Source organism: Musa acuminata, unplaced genomic scaffold (genome assembly GCF_036884655.1).
Source record: "Musa acuminata AAA Group cultivar baxijiao unplaced genomic scaffold, Cavendish_Baxijiao_AAA HiC_scaffold_1139, whole genome shotgun sequence".
Classification (NCBI taxonomy): Eukaryota; Viridiplantae; Streptophyta; class Magnoliopsida; order Zingiberales; family Musaceae; genus Musa; species Musa acuminata.
Window position 1 is genome coordinate 191,373 of NW_027021351.1, and position 14,461 is coordinate 205,833.

A 14,461-nucleotide genomic window follows, 5' to 3' on the forward strand; every position below is an offset into this window, starting at 1 on the left:
CCCTGCAGCTTTTATGGAACTGATGAATAGAATGTTTCAGCCATTCTTGGACAATTGTGTGATTGTATTCATTGATGACATATTAGTATATTCAAGGAGTAATCAGGAGCATGAGGAACACTTGAGAAATATATTATCCATACTAAGAGAAAAGAAGTTGTATGCAAACTTCAGCAAATGTGAATTTTGGTTGAATGAAATTGCTTTCTTAGGCCATGTGATTTCATGGAAGGGTATATCTGTTGATCCAAAGAAAGTGGAAGCTGTGGTTAAGTGGGAAGTACCAACAAACCTGATAGAAGTTCGAAGCTTCTTGGGCATGGTAGGTTATTACAGGAGATTTCTGGAGGGATTTTCTCGAATCGCTCAACCTCTCGCCAAACTCACTCAAAAGAATATGAAATTTGTATGAGGTGATGATTATGAGCAAAGTTTTCAAGAGTTAAAAAGGAGATTGACTAGTGCCCCTATTCTCACTATTCTAAATAGTGATGAGGGATTTATGGTTTATATTGATGCCTCAAGAAAGGGCCTTGGATATGTTTTGATGCAAGAAGGGAAAGTGATTGCTTATGCTTCTAGACAACTAAAGAGTTATGAACTGAATTATCCAACTCATGATTTGGAATTGGCAGCAATTGTTTTTGCTCTAAAGATTTGGAGGCATTACTTGTATGGGTGAACATTTGAAATTTTTACTGATCATAAGAGTTTAAAGTATATTTTTACTCAAAAAGAGTTAAACATGAGGCAGCGGAGATGGATAGAACTTCTAAAGGATTATGATTGTACCATTCGTTATCACCCGGGTAAAGCTAATATTGTAGCAGATGCCCTTAGTAGAAAATCTACAAGTTTTATGACGACTTTGGTTGTGAAGCAATGGAAGTTATTAGAAGAGAATTATGATTTGAATGTTATGAGAAAAGGGCAAGACACAATGATATTAATGGCCTCCATCCAAGTGCAATATGATCTAATTCAACAAATTAAAGAAGGATAACTATGAGATCGACGCTTGATCTGCTTAAGGAATGAAGTAGAAAAGGGATTGAAACTGAATTTTCGAGTTTCAGAGGATGGCCTATTGAGATTTGGGGATAGAATATGTGTTCCAAATGACTCAGATATCAAAAAATCAAAATCCTTAGGGAAGGTCATATTTCAAAGTACACCATGCATCCTAGTAGTACTAAGATGTATAGAGATCTCTAAAGTCATTATTGGTGGGAAGGCATGGAGAAGGAGATTGCAATATATGTTTCAAAGTATTTGATTTGTCAGCAAATCAAAGTAGAACACCAAAGACCTGGAGGTTTATTGCAACCTTTAGATATTCCTGAATGGAAATAGGAATGTATTACCATGGACTTTATTTCAGGACTACCCTGAAATTCTAAAAAGTATAATGCTATTTGGGTTATCATTGATAGGTTAACGAAATCTGCACATTTTCTACCAATCAATATGACTTATTTTCTTGATAGGCTTGCAGATTTATATATCAATAAAATAGTAAGATTTCATGGTGTTCCAAAGGAGATCATCTCTGATAGAGACTCCAGATTTCTATCTAGATTTTGGAGAAGGTTATAGGAATCTATTGGCACTAAAGTCAAGTTTAGCACTGCTTATCACCCTCAAACTGATGGTCAATCAGAAAGAACCATTCAAACACTTGAGGATTTGCTTCGAACCTATGTTATGGATTGGAAAGGTAAATGGGATAAAGATATTTCTCTTATTGAGCTCACGTACAATAATAGTTATCATTCAAGTATTCAGATGGCTCCTTATGAAGCTTTAATTGGGCGAAAGTGCAGGACGCCTATACGTTGGGAAGAAATTGACGATAGAAAGTTATTAGCACAAAAAAAAAAAGTACAAGAGACTACTGAGAAAATTCAACTTATAAGAAAAAGGTTAAAGACTGCTCAGAATCGTCAAAAGAGTTATGCTGATAACAGAAGACGAAATATTGAGTTTCAAATCGGGGATTTTGTATTCCTAAAGGTCTACCATTCTAAAGGCATTGTAAGATTTGGGAAGAAAGGAAAGTTAAGCCCAAGATTTATTGGACCTTTTGAGATTCTTGAGAGGGTTGGTTCTGTCGCTTATAGGATTACCTTGCCACCATCATTGTGCCATATCCATGATATATTTCATGTTTCAATGATCAGAAAATATATACCTGATCTCTCTTATATCATTAAGTATGAGCCTATGGTGATTGATAAAGACTTGTCTTATGTGGAAGAGCTCACTCAGATTGTTAATAAAAAAAAAAAAGATCTTGAGGAATCGGGTTATCCCTCTAGTTAAAGTGATTTGGAGATATCATTCTGGAAAGGAAACAACTTGGGAGCTTGAGAAAGAAATGATGAAATCTTATCCTCATCTTTTCGTCGAATGAGGTATGATAAATTTAGAGAACTAAATTTTCTTTAAGGAGGGGAGAGTGTAACATCCCACATTTTTAAAAATTTAGTAAAAGGTTTATTTGTAAAAATAAGGATTATTTAATAATTATTTTATATTAAATAATATTATTTTAAAAGTTTATGGCTAGGGACCTAAGAGTAAATATTAGAAGTTTGATATAATTTATGAAAGATTCAGATTTAAATTAAAAAAAAAATAGTGGACATGTGTTACTAGCTAACCTAAGGTTGGTGCCACTTATCTTTGCTCTAAAGATGACACCTAGCCCCTTTCATGCATGCTTGATACATTGTAACTTTTGCATTAGACAAAACCCAAATAATTAGATAAAAGGTTAAAGAAAATAAACTTAAAGAGTTACAGCCAACGTGAGTTTGAGAAAAGAAGAAGAAGAAGAAGAAGAAGAAAAAGAAGAGCATGAGGTTTTTCATCAATTTTCCCACATTTGGGATTCAAATAATTGTAAGGCAAGTGTTCTAACCCCATCCCACAGTAACCTTAATCTCTATTTTCATTTTTATTCTACAAAATTTGAATGATTTCAACGGAGAACCAGACATTCTTTCGTTTTGATATAAAGCTATGAATATGTAATTTTTCGATAATCTAATCTCTATGCAATGTTTCAGTCATAAAATTTTGTAATAAACTCTGATTTAGACAAGACCTATTCCATTTGAAAGTAGACAAAAAATTCTTTATTTTGATACAAAGATCGAATGATTTGGAGTTTAAATGCCTACTAAGACTTCTGTTTAAATTAACCCTACAGATTCTACAAAACAGGGACTAAAATTTCTGACCTCTTGTTGCTTAACTACTTATAACTTTCTTCTGTGAACTCAGATTCATACAAAGTATTATTTATTCAACGCTAGACTCAAAATTCTTTCTGTATATACCTGATTTAAAATTTTTGGAGTATAGTTGTTAACTGAAACATCTGCTTTCATCGACCCTATGGACTCAGTAAAATAGAGCTAATATTTTCAGACCTTTTGCTACGAAATTATCTGTAACTCCCTGTTGTAAATTCAAATTCTTGTAAAACTTGATTTTCCTAAAACTAGATTGACAAATCTTTCTAAGGACACCTATTTTGTATAAATTGGAGCATAATTGGTTATCCAAATAGTTCATAAAATGTTCCTATCAAATTCTTCCAGAATTGAGCTTTGGTCAATTTTGGCTTTCCTTGTTTCTTCTCTTTGGAAATTGATTTCGGCAAAAAATCTTACTTCAGTTAAGCTTTACATTATTACCTTAAATTCCTATATACTTTTGTCCTTTATTTATTTGTACATCTGCAGCTATCATCTAAAGATCATGTTTGCATCGTAATGATTCGGCACATGCATCCCATTGTTCCGCATTTGCTTTCGATATGTGCCTCTTCCAATTTCATTTCTTTGGACATTGAATTTATCTAACTTTCTTATTTCAATTGAGCTATATATGGTTTGTTGAAATCCTTGTATACTCTTGCTTTTATTTCCTTTCAAATCTAAATACATTTGTGAAAGATTATATTTGTATCGTATTGACTCGAAAGGCATATGTACATTTCGTTGTTCCGCATGTGCTTCCAATATATGTTAATTTCATTATTCATACTGTCCCTTTGTACTCTGGTGTTTGTGGGATAAATGTAAACTTTTGCCAGAAATGGTAAAGGAAGTTATGCTTAGAGCCCGCGATGCTCTGCCGGCCTCCTATGACTTCACTCAGACGTGGTTGGATGGAGCTCCCAAACGTGGGAGACTTATGTTTGGTGGTCATTCAGAAATGGATAGACCATATTATGTTATGATCCCACTTCACCTTCTATGTGTTTGATATGATATCTAAAGCTTTGGCTATGTTTCTATGCATGCTTTGGATAAGAATGAAATGAATGCATCGTCATGTGACATTTGAGCTTCTATTCATGTTTTGTTCTTTGATATGTTTCCGAAATGTTATAAGTCTTTGTTATACCTTGAAAACTACCATATGTCATCGATATGCTCCTTTTGCCAATGATATGCTCCAATTAACTTTCCTCGATTGTATGAACAAAACGTGCTTCGAACGATACGATATTGTAATTCTGCATTCAAACAAAACATGCTACTGTTTCATCTTGTATCTTTGCTTTGTATTTTGATACCTTATTTGTTTGAAACCTGTCCTTTTTGCTATGGATATGTTAGTTATTTGCTGAGCTTTATATGCTCACCCCGTTGCTATATAAAATTTTCAGGATAGCTTATCGCTCACTAAAATGTGTAAATTGGGTTGAGGTAGTGGAAGACTAGAAGATTTTAGGGCAAATATTTTGTACTCGATAGGTTGATGTTGTATAAGTTCTTTTTGGGTGTAATGAAATATCAATGACAAATCTAGATTGATGTATCTTGTAAATATTTGAAAAGTACCTCTTACGTCAGGATTTTGGAAATGTTAAGTCTAAATTGTGTACTGATATAAACATGTCGTACATGTTGGTTTTATGATTGCATTAGTTGCCGCGCTTATGGATTTATGATATAGCTATGGTTTAGTTAAGTTGCTTTTGGATTTTAAGAATCATCTAGTGACATGATGTATGATTATAAACTGCACAGGTTTTGTGAATTGTGGATTGTAGAGGTGAATGACTTGAATGTTTTTCTTAGTGACCTCAAATGTGTGATTGGATCCTGGATTATTTGTTGAATTATAGTATTATCAATCTTGAATTAGGTTCACACCTCCTAAATGAGAATTAAATTCGAGAGGGGCGTGACAGAGTGGTATCAGAGCATGGTTTGAGGATCACTGAAATATTTGATATATTGACGTGCAAAATATATTGAGGTCTAGTGAATTATAGTGATTTGTGAAAATTTTTTTGATGCATTTTTGGAATCTAAGATTACGAGGACATTTAGTCCTCCTACTTCATTTGCTTTTGATTAATTAAGTGCGATAAAAGGGTTGATCGAGGATATTAAATCTGAGTAGCGCAGTAGAAGCATGGAGAACCTAATACATTAGTAGCAGAAAAATAGATGATGTGATTGGAGAAGATATTTGATGTATGAAATTGTTCTGATGATCAAAAGAATTTCTGGAGATCAAGGACAGGAATAGAAAGGACAAGTTTACAAAAAAAAAAAGATTAGAAATGAATCTGAATGTGATAATAAGTGGGTCAAGACATCATCGATTTGAAAAGGGAAGTCACAACAAAAGATTCAATCCTATGTATGATGCGAGTTAAATTATGAAATAAGTTTGTATTTGTAGGTGACTGGAGCTTATTTTGCTTATGAAAATTTGGATCATAAAATAAAAGACTGCCCTTTGGACAAGAAGAAAGAATCACTGCCTCATAAATCATCAGCCCATGTCAGAGTGTATGTTATCATAAAATATGATTATAAAGCTTTTGAATTAGTGGTCGAAGGTACTATTCATGTTTATGAAAGAATGCAAATATTTGTTTGACAATGTATCTTATCTATGATTTGATTCGTAATATTTTGCTCATCACATAGGCATTCAACTTGAACCACTGGATTATATGCTATATGTAAATATAGCTATTGGGGATTGTTTGATAACAAACTCGATCTGGTCATCTTGTTTGATTTCTATTGGAGAACACGAACTTCTTGCTGATTTGGTTCTCCTAGATATTTGGAGTTTTGATATTATACTTGGCATGGATTGGCTATCTTCCTATCATGCTAGTGTTGATTGCTATACAAAAATAATTACTTTCTGTATACCAGATCAGCCTATATTTTACTTTGAGGGTATTAGGCATGATTTGCCTCCTTGCTTGATATCAGCACTTCAAGCTTATTGTTTTATGCAGAAGGGTTGTTTTTGTTATATGGTGTGTGTAAAGGAGCATTCAAATTAAGAAACTCACCTAAATGAAATTACAGTGGTCAAAAAGTTCCCTGATGTATTTCCAGATGACTTACCTGGTTTATCTCCAGATAGAGAGGGTGAATTTACTATTAATTTGGTCTCTATGATAACCCCAATATCTAAGCCTCCTTACAGAATGGCACCACTCGAGCTAGAGGAATTGAAAAAGCAACTACAAGAACTATTAGATAAGCGTTTCATTCGACCCAGTGTTTCACCATGGGGTGCTCCGGTGCTATTAGTTAAGAAGAAGGATGGAACGTTAAGGCTTTGTATTGATTATAGACAATTGAATCAGGTGACCATAAAAAAAAAGTATCCCCTACCCAGAATTGATGATTTGTTTGATCAATTGCAAGGTGCATAAGTATTCTCAAAGATTGATTTAAGGTCAGGTTACTATCAGTTGAAGATTATGAAGGAGGATATTCCAAAACAACTTTTAGAACTCGATATGGTCACTATGAATTCTTAGCGATGCCTTTTGGTTTAACTAATGCCCCTGCAGCTTTTATGGAACTGATAAATAGAATATTACAGCCATTCTTGGACAATTGTGTGATTGTATTCATTGATGACATATTAGTATATTCAAGGAGTAATCAGGAGCATGAGGAACACTTGAGAAATATATTATCCATACTAAGAGAAAAGAAGTTGTATGCAAACATCAGCAAATGTGACTTTTGGTTGAATGAAATTGCTTTCTTAGGCCATGTGATTTCATGGAAGGGTATATCTGTTGATCGAAAGAAAGTGGAAGCTGTGGTTAAGTGGGAAGTACCAACAAACCTGACAGAATTCGAAGCTTCTTGGGCATGGTAGGTTATTACAGGAGATTTCTGGAGGGATTTTCTCGAATCGCTAAACCTCTCACCAAACTCACTCAAAAGAATATGAAATTTGTATGAGGTGATGATTATGAGCAAAGTTTTCAAGAGTTAAAAAGGAGATTGACTAGTGCCCCTATTCTCACTATTCTAAGTGGTGATGAGGGATTTATGGTTTATATTGATGCCTCAAGAAAGGGCCTTGGATGTGTTTTGATGCAAGAAGGGAAAGTGATTGCTTATGCTTCTAGACAACTAAAGAGTTATGAACTGAATTATCCAACTCATGATTTGGAATTGGCAGCAATTGTGTTTGCTCTAAAGATTTGGAGGCATTACTTGTATGGGCGAACATTTGAAATTTTTACTGATCATAAGAGTTTAAAGTATATTTTTACTCAAAAAGAGTTAAACATGAGGCAGCGGAGATGGATAGAACTTCTAAAGGATTATGATTGTACCATTCGTTATCACCCGGGTAAAGCTAATATTGTAGTAGATGCCCTTAGTAGAAAATCTATAAATTTTATGACGACTTTGGTTTTGAAGCAATGGAAGTTATTAGAAGAGAATTATGATTTGAATGTTATGAGAAAAGGGCAAGACACAATGATATTAATGGCCTCCATCCAAGTGCAATATGATCTCATTCAACAAATTAAAGAAGGATAACTATGAGATCGACGCTTGATCTGCTTAAGGAATGAAGTAGAAAAGGGATTGAAACTGAATTTTCGAGTTTCAGAGGATGGCCTATTGAGATTTGGGGATAGAATATGTGTTCCAAATGACTCAGATATCAAAAAATCAAAATCCTTAGGGAAGGTCATAATTCAAAGTACACCATGCATCCTAGTAGTACTAAGATGTATAGAGATCTCTAAAGTCATTATTGGTGGGAAGGCATGGAGAAGGAGATTGCAATATATGTTTCAAAATATTTGACTTGTCAGCAAATCAAAGTAGAACACCAAAGACCTGGAGGTTTATTGCAACCTTTAGATATTCCTGAATGGAAATAGGAATGTATTACCATGGACTTTATTTTAGGACTACCCTGAAATTCTAAAAAGTATGATGCTATTTGGGTTATCATTGATAGGTTAACGAAATCTGCACATTTTCTACCAATCAATATGACTTATTCTCTTGATAGGCTTGCAGATTTATATATCAATGAAATAGTAAGATTTCATGGTGTTCCAAAGGAGATCATCTCTGATAGAGACTCCAGATTTATATCTATATTTTGGAGAAGGTTACAGGAATCTATTGGCACTAAAGTCAAGTTTAGCACTGCTTATCACCCTCAAACTGATGGTCAATCGGAAAGAACCATTCAAACACTTGAGGATTTGCTTCGAACCTATGTTATGGATTGGAAAGGTAAATGGGATAAAGATATTTCTCTTATTGAGTTCACTTATAATAATAGTTATCATTCAAGTATTCAGATGGCTCCTTATGAAGCTTTAATTGGGCGAAAATGCAGGACGCCTATACGTTGGGAAGAAATTGACGATAGAAAGTTATTAGCACAAAAAAAAAAAAGTACAAGAGACTACTGAGAAAATTCAACTTATAAGAAAAAGGTTAAAGACTGCTCAGAGTCGTCAAAAGAGTTATGCTGATAACAGAAGACGAAATATTGAGTTTCAAATCGGGGATTTTGTATTCCTAAAGGTCTACCATTCTAAAGGCATTGTAAGATTTGGGAAGAAAGGAAAGTTAAGCCCAAGATTTATTGGACATTTTGAGATTCTTGAGAGGGTTGGTTCTGTCGCTTATAGGATTACCTTGCCACCATCATTGTGCCATATCCATGATATATTTCATGTTTCCATGATCAGAAAGTATATACCTGATCCCTCTCATATAATTAAGTATGAGTCGATGGTGATTGATAAAGACTTGTCTTATGTGGAAGAGCCCACTCAGATTGTTGATAAAAAAAAGAAAAGATCTTGAGGAATCGGGTTATCCCTCTAGTTAAAGTGATTTGGAGATATCATTCTGGAAAGGAAACAACTTGAGAGCTTGAGAAAGAAATGATGAAATCTTATCCTCATCTTTTCGTCGAATGAGGTATGATAAATTTAGAGGACTAAATTTTCTTTAAGGAGGGGAGAGTGTAACATCCCCCATTTTTAAAAATTTAGTAAAAGGTTTGTTTGTAAAAATAAGGATTATTTAATCATTATTTTATATTAAATAATATTATTTTAAAAGTTTATGGCTAGGGACCTAAGAGTAAATATTAGAAGTTTGATATAATTTATGAAAGATTTAGATTTAAATTAAAAAAAAAATAGTGGACATGTGTTACTAGCTAACCTAAGGTTGGTGCCACTTATCTTTGCTCTAAAGATGACACCTAGCCCCTTTCATGCATGCATGACACATTGTAACTTTTGCATTAGCCAAAACCCAAATAATTAGATGAAAGGTTAAAGAAAACAAACTTGAAGAGTTACAGCCAACGTGAGTTTGAGAAAAGAAGAAGAAGAAGAAGTAGAAGAAAAAGAAGAGCATGAGGTTTTTCATCAATTTTCCCACATTTGGGATTCAAATAATTGTAAGGCAAGTGTTCTAACCCTATCCCACAGTAACCTTAATCTCTATTTTCATTTTTATTCTACAAAATTTGAATGATTTCAACGGAGAACGAGACATTCTTTCGTTTTGATATAAAGCTATGAATATGTAATTTTTCGATAATCTAATCTCTATGCAATGTTTCAGTCATAACATTTTGTAATAAACTCTGATTTAGACAAGACCTATTCCATTTGAAAGTAGACAAAAAAATCTTTATTTTGATACTAAGATGGAATGATTTGGAGTTTAAATGCCTGCTAAGACTTCTGTTTAAATTAACCCTACAGATTCTACAAAACAGGGACTAAAATTTTTGACCTCTTGTTGCTTAACTACTTATAACTTTCTGCTGTGAACTCAGATTCATACAAAGTATTATTTATTCAACGCTAGACTCAAAATTCTTTCTGTATATACTTGATTTAAAATTTTTGGAGTATAATTGCTAACTGAAACATCTGCTTTCATCGACCCTATGGACTCAGTAAAATAGAGCTAATATTTTCAGACCTTTTGCTATGAAATTATCTGTAACTCCCTGTTGTAAATTCAAATTCTTGTAAAACTTGATTTTCCTAAAACTAGATTGACAAATCTTTCTAAGGACACCTATTTTGTATAAATTGGAGCATAATTGGTTATCCAAATAGTTCATAAAATGTTCCTATCAAATTCTTCCAGAATCGAGCTTTGGTCGATTTTGGCTTTCCTTGTTTCTTCTCTTTGGAAATCGATTTCGGCAAAAAATTTTACTTTAGTTAAGCTTTACATTATTACCTTAAATTCCTGTATACTTTTATCCTTTATTTATTTATACATCTGCAGCTATCATCTAAAGATCATGTTTGCATCGTAATGATTCGGCATATGCATCCCATTGTTCCGCATTTGCTTTCGATATGTGCCTCTTCCAGTTTCATTTCTTTGGACATTGAATTTATTTAACTTTCTTATTTCAATGGAGCTATATATGGTTTGTTGAAATCCTTGTATGCTCTTGCTTTTGTTTTCTTTCAATTCTAAATACATTTGTGAAAGATTATATTTGTATCGTATTGACTCGAAAGGCATATGTACATTTCGTTGTTCCACATGTGCTTCCAATATATGTTAATTTCATTATTCATACTATCCCTTTGTACTCTGGTGTTTGTGGGATAAATGTGAACATTTGCTAGAAATGGTAAAGGAAGTTATGCTTAGAGCCCGCGATGCTCTGCCGGCCTCCTATGACTTCACTCAGTAGTAGGTGGATGGAGCTCCCAAACGTGGGAGACTTATGTTTGGTGGTCATTCAGAAATGGATAGACCATATTATGTTATGATCCCACTTCACCTTCTATGTGTTTGATATGATATCTAAAGCTTTGGCTATGTTTCTATGCATGCTTTGGATAAGAATGAAATGAATGCATCGTCATGTGACATTTGAGCTTCTATTCATGTTTTGTTCTTTGATATGTTTCCGAAATGTTATAAGTCTTTGTTATACCTTGAAAACTACCATATGTCATCGATATGCTCCTTTTGCCAATGATATGCTCCAATTACCTTTCCTCGATTGTATGAACAAAACGTGCTTCGAACGATACGATATTGTAATTCTGCATTCAAACAAAACATGCTACTGTTTCATCTTGTATCTTTGCTTTGTATTTTGATACCTTATTTGTTTGAAACCTGTCCTTTTTGCTATGGATATGTTAGTCATTTGCTGAGCTTTATATGCTTACCCCGTTGCTATATAAAATTTTCAGGATAGCTTATCGCTCACTAAAATGTGTAAATTGGGTTGAGGTAGTGGAAGACTAGAAGATTTTGGGGTAAATATTTTGTACTTGATAGGTTGATGTTGTATAAGTTCTTTTTGGGTGTAATGAAATATCAATGACAAATCTAGATTGATGTATCTTGTAAATATTTGAAAAGTACCTCTTACGTCAGGATTTTGGAAATGTTAAGTCTAAATTGTATACTGATATAAACATGTAATACATGTTGGTTTTGTGATTGCATTAATTTCCGCACTTATGGATTTATGATATAGTTATGGTTTAGTTAAGTTGCTTTTGGATTTTAAGAATCATCTAGTGACATGATGTATGATTATAAACTGAATAGGTTTTGTGAATTATGGATTGTAGAGGTGAATGACTTGAATGTTTTTCTTAGTGACCTCAAATGTGTGATTGAATCCTGGATTGTTTGTTGAATTATAATATTATCAATCTTGAATTAGGTTCACACCTCCTAAATGAGAATTAAATTCGAGAGGGGCGTGACAGTTCAAGGTCATCATGATCATCACTTGAGTCATCACTCAAGTGGTATTCTATTGTTCGAAGTGCCAAATCCTTCTTGTTCTTTGGAAGATTGTTCTCATGTTCATTTTGTACCATACAACTCATTTCATAGGTGATTAAAGACCCGATAAGTTCTTCAAGTTAAAAATAGTTCAAATCCTTAGCCTCTTGAATGACCGTTACTTTAGGATTCCAATTTTGAGAAAGAGATCGTAAAACTTTATTAAAAAGTTCAAGATTAAAAAAATATTTTTCAAGTGCTTTTAAGCCATTGACGACATCTGTAAAACAGGTGTATATGTCAACAATGGTTTCGCTTGGCTTCATTCAAAATAGTTTAAAATCATGCTTCAAAATATAAATATTTATTTCAGAGTCTTTAACTCTACTAGTACCTTCATGTGTGATTTCAAGAGTGTACCAAATATCAAAAGCCATTTCGCAAGTAGAAACCCAATTGAATTCATTTTTATCTAAGGTACAAAATAGAGCATTCATAGCTCTAGCATTTAAAGAAAAAGTTTTCTTTTCCAAATCATTCTATTCAGAGTAGAAGTCTTTTGAAAACTATTCTCAATGATATTCCATATATTAAAATATAAAGAAATTAAGAAAACTCTCACCTAAGGTTTTCAATATGTATAGTCCGTCCAATTGAATATGGGAGAATGAAATAGAAAAACTCTCTTCAAAGCCAAAAAGAGCCATTTCTCTTGGGTGTTAAACCAAATGAGAAATAACATGGCTCTGATACCAACTGTTAGGAACGAGTCGGCACTAAGAGGAAGGGGGGGGTGGGGGGGGGGGGGTGTGAATTAGTGCAGCGGATAAAATCACGTTGGTTTCAAAAAATCTCTTCATTCGTTAAAAACCGAATCAAAAAATAACTTGAAATCTCATTTATATATGTAGTGAAAGCAATAGGCAAGTAAAGATTGAGTTTGTAGTAAAGGTAAATTGCTCAAGTAGAAATGCAAACCATTTTATAGTGGTTCGGTCGTCATGACCTACATCCACTCTACTGATTCCTCTTCCATCGAGGCCATCGACATCCACTAACGATCTTCCTTTAATGGGCAAAGATTAACCATCCTTACAACTCGATTATCCTTTCAATAAGTTTCAGAGAGAACCTTTAAAACCCCCTTACTCCTCTCTCAAACTACACCAACACTTAGAGCTTTGAGAGGAGTTTCTCACAAGATTACAATAGCATTTTTCTTCTATTTTGCTCTTAATTCTTGTGTCTATTAACCAGGGATGAGAGGGGTATTTATAGGCCTCAAGTGGATTCAAACTTGGAGCCTAAAAGAGTCTCATCTCGGGTTTCCCGGGTCCTAGCGGTACCACCGCCTACAGCACTGACACTAGGCGGTACCATTGCTTGGAAGACTATATCTGGGCGGTACCACCGCTTGACACAGTTTCGGAGACTATGCCACCACGGTGCCACTTGTTGGGTCACTGTTTTGGGCCTTTCACTTGGCTCAACATAGCCCAAACTTAGCCAAATTGGCCCCTAATTGAGTTGGCTCAATTCCAACCCAATTATGTATAACTACGAATTTTAAGATATTTAATAAGCTAAATAAGTCTATAAGTCTAGGTTTCTTCCGGCGATCTTCTGGCGAACTTCCGATGATCTCTCGCCAATGTTCCAGCGAACTCCCGACAAGCTCCTAGATTTCGCGACGATCTTCTTGGCGAGTTTCGATGAGCTTCTTTGGCAAGCTCCTAGACTTCTCGGTCAATTCTAGTAGAACTTCCGATGAATGTTTGGATTTCCGACGAACTCTTGAACTCCCAACAAAATCTCATTCTTGACTCCGGGACTTCATTTTACTTTATGCCTTAATCACTATCATAGTTAATGCTGCACACTCAAAGCCTACTTCAATCTAGACAATTATTACTAAGCTAATCAAATGTTGTCCGTTATATCATTAGTTCATCGATGCCTCGTTTGATTCTTCGGCGCATCGTCCTCTCTTGTGGCTTATTGCCTAATCGGCTAGTTGACCCCCGCAATGATTTCTTTAGAGCAATTTCTACTCTTCTTGGCCCGATGCCCAAGCCCATGGCCCTAGGCCTTCTATCAATACGTCGATCGATCCTTCGGCTCGACGTCCAATCTTCTGACATGTTTTTCTCCCGCCCAACATGATTCTTCCTGCTTCAATTGTCTCTCCTTGATCGAAGCTTCCCACTTCATAGTCAGGGATTAATGCTCCCTATGTCCGAGTGTGTGACATTTCCAGTTTGAGACACGTCATTTGGTTGCTTTGTTTCATTAGGGTTGAGTTACCTGATTTTCATATTTCTGAGTGTATTTTGTAGCGGGCTTAGAGATCTACTATAGCGGGTTGGGGGTTTCAATTGTCTCTC